A 7,781-nucleotide genomic window follows, 5' to 3' on the forward strand; every position below is an offset into this window, starting at 1 on the left:
ATATTTTCACTTTGTAACTCGTAACACTTTTTTCCATTTTTCGTCCATATGTGTGACAGACAAACACTGAGTTGTGGTGAGGATGTCTGTGTAGACCCCTCTGCATTCATAAGTTTGTGGGAAGAACTTGCGAAGTGAGTAATCAGTCAACACAGCTCCCCACTGAAACACACACAAAACATAAATGTCTGTTCGGAATTTGTCACATCAGACGCCTCCAAAACTTATGGCCAGTGTAAAATGGACACCAATATCTTTCAGAGGAAAAAAGAAAAGTAAAGTTCAGAGGTTGCCATGCTGTAAACTCATGGTTAATGGTTTAGGTGCCGGTGTTCTGGCTGAAGGGACCACATTTTGGCATTTGGTTTCCTTGTAGAATCTTGCTTTAGCAGTTCACTCACCAACAACTCAGACCTATATCTCATTCACTGAATTAAGAAACAGGAGAGAGAGACATACACACACACACACGCACACACACGCACACACCTACACACACACAAAACATGTATATAGTTAAATAGTTTTATATTTTCATATATAACTTCTTTTCTTCTTTTTCTTATTTTTTCCCCAGCACGCTGCCACAACGATGTAAGTTGCATTATGAGTTTAAAGTACATAAATTACAACACTGTGAATTTTGTGCAGGTAAAGATACATTAACATTGTGATTTCTCCATATATTCAAGTAAATTTCATGCTTGTATTTTTTAATGATAACTGTCATTTTCTTACAAAATGAGACAAGATTTAAAACACAGTGGCTGGTTAAAAAGAAGGTTTTATTTGTTTGTACTGTACTGTGTGGAGATTTTTGGTCTGTTTTGTTTTACTTCACAGAATATGTAAGTATCTGCCAATTCTGGGAAAGGCGACAATAAAATTGATAAAGTTCTTTGTTTATTTGACATTCAGCAGAATCTTTTTATAATACTGTGAGACATGAATCAGGGTGTGGTCACACTCAGCCTGTTAACAATGACACCATAAATCCTGAATGTCTGACTAACATCATCCTTGGTGTGGCAGAGGTTATAGATGCTATAGATGTCCCAGGTCTTTCTGTGTGGAGTTTGCATAATCTCCCCGTGTTTGCGTGGGTTTCCGCTGGGTGCTCCAGCATCAGAGACATGTATGTTAGGGTTAATACTCCTGTCAGTGCCCTTGACCAAGGCACCGGGAAAAAGAACTGGAGTTGGTCCCTGGGCACTGTACTACGGCTGCCCACTGCTCCTAGTGTGTGTGTGTGTGTGCTCACTGCTCCTAGTGTGTGTGTGTGTGCTCACTGCTCCTAGTGTGTGTGTGTGTGTGCTCACTGCTCCTAGTGTGTGTGTGTGTGTGCTCACTGCTCCTAGTGTGTGTGTGTGTGTGTGCTCACTGCTCCTAGTGTGTGTGTGTGTGTGCTCACTGCTCCTAGTGTGTGTGTATTGGATGGGTCAAATGCAGAGGTTGAATTTCACTGCTCACTGCTCCTAGTGTGTGTGTGTGTGTGTGTGTGCTCACTGCTCACTGCTCCTAGTGTGTGTGTGTGTGATCAATAAAGTACTTCTACTTCTACTTCCACAGCTAACTCCACAGCTACCATGTGCTGTTCCAGATTTCATCGTTACCGCTTCCCCGTAAGACTACTGAGGGATTATTCATTTACGAGCTCACTCTGCCCCAAAGCTGGGATCATGTAAGTTTTGAACTTTTGCAACATGTCAAATCAATAGTTACACTATGAGTTTTTAAACTTGACATTATTAATTTCTATCTTTTCATTTAATTCAGTTTAGATTTCTTGTTGGGGGTTTTTTTTTTGTCATTTTCAATTTTAAACAAAAAAATTGGAAAGAGCAGATGTTTATATCTTTACCTGCATGAAATTTACAGTGTATTGATTTATGTACTCTAAATTCATAATACAACTTACAGTAGTGGGGTTGAGTAAGTTTAGCTTTTTAGAACTCATCAGGAGATATATCATGCTTTTCTCTCATTTTTTCCCACATATGTGTACATGTTTTTTATTTATTTGTTTAATGTTTGTTTGTTCTTTTTAGTCCAAAATTGTTAGAAGAAAGTTAATTTAAAAGAAACATTTGATGAAACTCTTGATAAATTCTGAAATTAAATTAACACAAACATTTGTAATCTGTTTTGGGTCAAATATAGTTTTGAAATAGCCCAATGGAGAAGGGCCTTTTTCTGTGTTGACCCTCAACTCAGCTGGGTGCAGGAGACCATGAAGAAAATTGATGAGCGCTATTCTCGGAAATGTCCTTAAGAACGACATATCTCACATTAATCTTCTGTAGCTTTAGAAATGTGCATAAAAATGACATGTCTCACATTAATCTTCCACAGCTTTAGAAATGTCCTTAAGTATGACATGTCTCACATTAATGTTCTATAGCTTTAGAAATGTGCATAAAAATGACATGTCTTACATTAATCTTCTATAGCTTTAGAAATGTCCTTAAACATGACATGTCTCACATTAATCCTCTATAGCTTCAGAAACGTGCTTAAAAATGACATGTCTCACGTTAATCCTCTATAGCTTCAGAAACGTGCTTAAAAATTACATGTCTCACATTAATATTCTATAGCTTTAGAAACGTGCTTAAAAATGGCATGTCTCACATTAATATTCTATAGCTTTAGAAATGTCCTTAAGTATGACATTTCTCACATTAATCTTCCACAGCTTTAGAAATGTCCTTAAGTATGACATGTCTCACATTAATATTCTATAGCTTTAGAAATGTGCATAAAAATGACATGTCTTACATTAATCTTCCATAGCTTTAGAAATGTCCTTAAACATGACATGTCTCACATTAATCCTCTATAGCTTCAGAAACGTGCTTAAAAATGACATGTCTCACATTAATCCTCTATAGCTTCAGAAACGTGCTTAAAAATGACATGTCTCACGTTAATCCTCTATAGCTTCAGAAACGTGCTTAAAAATGACATGTCCCACGTTAATCCTCTATAGCTTCAGAAACGTGCTTAAAAATTACGTCTCACATTAATATTCTATAGCTATAGAAACGTGCTTAAAAATGACATGTCTCACATTAATATTCCATAGCTTTAGAAATGTCCTTAAGTATGACATTTCTCACATTAATCTTCTGTACCTTTAGACATGCCTCTGCATATTTGCTAGTGTGAATACAACGTATCGTAAGCAGCTAAACATCCTGAATGAGACTCCATGATAAGGAGGTAAGAGGCCCAAATGTGAAAAAAGGTTTACCCCTCCTCTTGTGAATATATCAAAAATTAAGATCTTACAGAGGAAAGTGGGGCTTGGGTGTACACAACTGTCGTTCAGCGGTAAACGTCCGAAGGGTTTTACAAATCGTGTTCCCATAGAGACATCATGTTTATAAAATGACTAACTTAGACAGAAAGCTTGCTGTAAGGTTGTCAACTCAATGTCATGTTTCGTGTGCACTTGTGTACTGAACGAGCTAACGTCACAAAGACCAATTTACTGGCACAATGACCAGTTAACTGTGCTGTTGTCTAATCCATAATGTAAACTGTCTGTATGAAGTAAACAGCTTCATCACAAACTGCCCTGGAGTCAATTAGGTATTGGGACTGTTCTGTGCTTAAAAATCTTTTCATTTGTGTTTGGTGCCTGTAATTTTGCATTGTTCATAATAAATCATTCTTGAGACTGAGTTCAAAGCTGTATATATTTTGCTGTTCATGGTTTGCTGTAATGATCAAGTGTAAATTCCCATGGTATGTCTTTTAAAGAACACAATACCCTTGACCAAACAAGGCCTAGCCAGGATAAAGTCAAACTGTTAAATGCTATGACTGCTGACATTAACTGTAATAAATGTATATACACTCTAAAAACGTTGAGTTGAAAAACTGCACAATTTGGGTGAATTTAATGACTCACTGCTGGGTTGAAACTATTAGTCTATTCGAGTTTTATACATACATATATATACACATAGATGTACATATACATAAGTATATTGTGTATGTATACGTAGAAGTATATTTTGTGTGTGTGTGTGTGTGTGTGTGTGCGCGTGTGTTTGTATATACATACATACATATATATATACATACATACATACACATATATACACACACACACACAGATGTTTATATATACATGCGCGCATGCACACGTACACACACACACACACACACACACACATATATATATATATATATATATGTGTGTGTGTGTGTGTGTGTGTGTGTATGTGTGTGTACATGTAAAATCAGATGTTTAATCTGTCGTGAAATACCAATAACCGCATTCATGTGGTCCCCATGAACCATGCTTCTTTCCTGTTTGATTCATTTCCTGTTCTGTGTATTTCCTGTTTAATGCATTGGTACGTTGGTTTTAGCTCTTGTTGCCGTGGTCTTTTTATGGACACTATTTTGCAGATTCTCCCATGTTCCTGTCATTTAGGGTCTTATTTTAGATATCGTAGGACTTGTGAGGGCTGAATAATATTCCAGACAGGAGAAATTATCATTAAGATCATACATAATTCTTGTACACTGTGTGTCTCTGGAGTTGGCAACATTGGGAGCTTCATTTTCCTGTTGAAATATGGTCTTTACCAATGTCCTGTATGCTGGGACTGACAGACAAATATGGTTTTTACCAGTGTCCTGTATGCTGGGACTGACAGACAAACATGGTCTTTACCAGTGTCCTGTATGCTGGGACTGACAGACAAATATGGTCTTTACCAGTGTCCTGTATGCTGGGACTGACAGAAAAATATGGTCTTTACCAGTGTCCTGTATGCTGGGACTGACAGACAACGATGCAAAAACAGAAGACACTATACAAACATAGAATTAGACATCTACTAATTTCAGGGAAAAAAGATTTTTGGATAGTTTTCCCAACTCATTGAAAGTACATGTTTTGCCCTATTGGGCAGGAAAAAAATCACAATAAGTTGGATACAGTTTGCGCTTTATTAGTGCTTGTGTTTTTTTTTCAGGGTGGCTACTTTTGGCTCCTTTTTCACATATTTATACCCACTTCTATATGTGTGTCAAATCTATTGGCACCCTAGTCTTTCAGATGTGAGGTGGGTCTACCACAAGCCTATCATATGTTCACACACCTCTCTCCTGACCTTTGCCCCACCCACTTACAAACTTTCTTTCTAGCACAAAGACTTGGTTAGAAATTGACTTCAAGGCTTAGGTATGGCATTGACTTTACTGGCAATATATGTGCTGGTCAGTCTCAACCTTCAACCCACCACATCTCAGAGTAAGTCAGAATTCTCTCTCTCTCCCTCTCTCTCTCTCTGTGTCTATCTCTCTGTTCCTCTTTATAGGGCAACACTATTAGTCTTTTTCACCAGAGCTTATATCACAGGTGATTTATTGGCAAGATAACAAATATGGACAAATATTTTTTTATTTTATGATTTCTCTACTCCTTGCATTTCTTCATTTTCTGAAACGTAATGAAGATCATCTTGATTAAATTATTGTCTAATTTAACAGATAAGAAGCCTATGTGGGAGCAGACATTTTGTCTGAAAGTCCATCCAGACAGTGACTGGACAAGCCCTGTTCCTGAGTGGGTGTCCATGGATTGGACAGATCACCCTGAGGAAAATCTCAAATCTGATTCAGCCAATCAGGTTTCTGACGCTAAAGGTAAATTATCAAAACAAACGTTAAAATGTTCCTATACATGTCACAGCCACCGAAAAAAGTAACAGATGTGGAAATAAAACCTTAAATATTTTTAGATTTCAGAAATTCAGTGGAAACTGCAGTTCTAGCAGCCCTTTCCACACACACACACACACACACACACGCACATGCACATACACACTCACACACAAATGCACTCACTACTTCATCGGCGCTAAAAGGTTTGCAACGAGACTGCTCTTACAAAATGCACTGGATATTCATATACAATTATTTAAAATAAATACTTTTCTGGAACCTCCTGAACATTTTAAATATAGCGCTTTGCAAGCCATACTACATGTCGTCTAACATTACACTAAAGTGTTCAGAAGAAGTTACTGAGTGAAAGACATTGTTTTCAGTGTTTTTACAGCGGTCAGGCTGCCTTTGCAATGTGACACAGGAGCGTTCACCAGACCCCGGTCTGGTTGTGACTGTGGAGCTCAGGCTGCCCACACAAGGCTGCAACTCCACTGAGATCATGTGAGTTTTGGACTTCAGTGTTTCCCTCATCAAATGAACAAATACTTTTCCACATATGTATATATTTTTTAAATTGTTCTCTCACTTTCATACTTCTTCTGCATTATCGTTGCATGTGCATGTAAGACAATCAATGTAAATTTGGATTTAAGATCTAAATCCGGTAACACTGTGTACTTCTACGGTTATACTCCTGCACAACTTACATGGTTTATTTAGTCTGCTCATAATTAACACTAAGTTTATTTGTTTATGCTTGCTGTTTACTTTCTATCTTAGTTATAGCTGTTGTAATTTCATCTCTTAAACAGATACACGTTGAAAACTGGTCATAAAGTATGTGTGGAAGCCAGTGATGTACCAGAACCAGAACTAGAGCCAGAACCAGAAACGTGAGTGTCTTGAATCTGTGTTTGGACTAGGTTAATTATTTGACATTTTCTGTCTCTGTGCTAAATTTGTCATTTGTTATCTAGACAACCATTAACTCAGTTACAGTGCAAACATTGCAAATATGTTGTTGTTTATTTTTGTTTTCAATTTCATATTGCAACACAGTTCAAAATTAAGTTGGTTTTGAGACTATAAAATGTTAAATTTAGACTTTTCAACGGATCATCTCCCAAGTCTGGGGCTAAGCTCTACCACACACACACCTCATACAGGGGAAACCACAGGGTCATTTTTTCATCTTACTTTGGCTAAACGATTTATCCAACAGTTCTCTCTGGTGGTCTTTTTAGCTTCTCCATCAGTTTTGCTTTTGTAATAACTTCACAGATCAACACTGAAAGAACAAGCCACTACCCTATACCGTTCCCCCAGTTTTCCCCGAGAAGATACCAAAAGACCAGGTAATGCTCGTTAATGGTCATTTTCACGAGTTGATAACCCTGTGTTCGTTTCAACTACAGTGAATTCTTCCTCTCCTCTCCCTCATTCGCTCTTTCTTTAGCCCTGCTGCGCTGTCGCTGTGGAAAGGTTGTCAATTTAAATGCCATCACCCTCCAAAACATTGCAGTCTATCCACCAAGCCCATCTTGTCCTAGGTTTGAGTTTGTGTAAGTTTGCCAACTCTTACTCAAATTACCTTTCCTGTACTCATGTTCATTATGATAATCATCACCATCATCATCATCTCTCCGTTTATGACAAGCATATGGCTTTTACATATACATGCATAAACATTATCTGAATGCTCAATTACTCTTTCTTTTGTATTTCTCCACTTTGTGTTCCACTCACAGACTGACCACAAAAGGAGGGCGCAGAATATGTCTCGACCCCAGGTCCCCCATCATAAAGATGTTAAAAAAAAAGAATCTATTAAATGTTTAAACAATACAAAAAAAGGATGATTGGTTTTGGTGTTGTTAAAATGTAACCCCTACTGTTTGTCTGCAGTTCTTTACAAATGTAACACTGATGTTTTGCCAATATTTCAAAACTCACTAACTGTTTTTCACTTATTGTACATCCAGACTCACTGTAAATATAAGACCCAAATATAAGAGTTATGCACAATAAGAATGACTTCCTGCTTCTAAGATAACAGATGGCTGATGGCCCGTAAACCTAATGTGCCAGCA

The sequence above is a fragment of the Chanos chanos genome, chromosome 7 (assembly GCF_902362185.1).
Source record: "Chanos chanos chromosome 7, fChaCha1.1, whole genome shotgun sequence".
Lineage (NCBI taxonomy): Eukaryota > Metazoa > Chordata > Actinopteri > Gonorynchiformes > Chanidae > Chanos > Chanos chanos.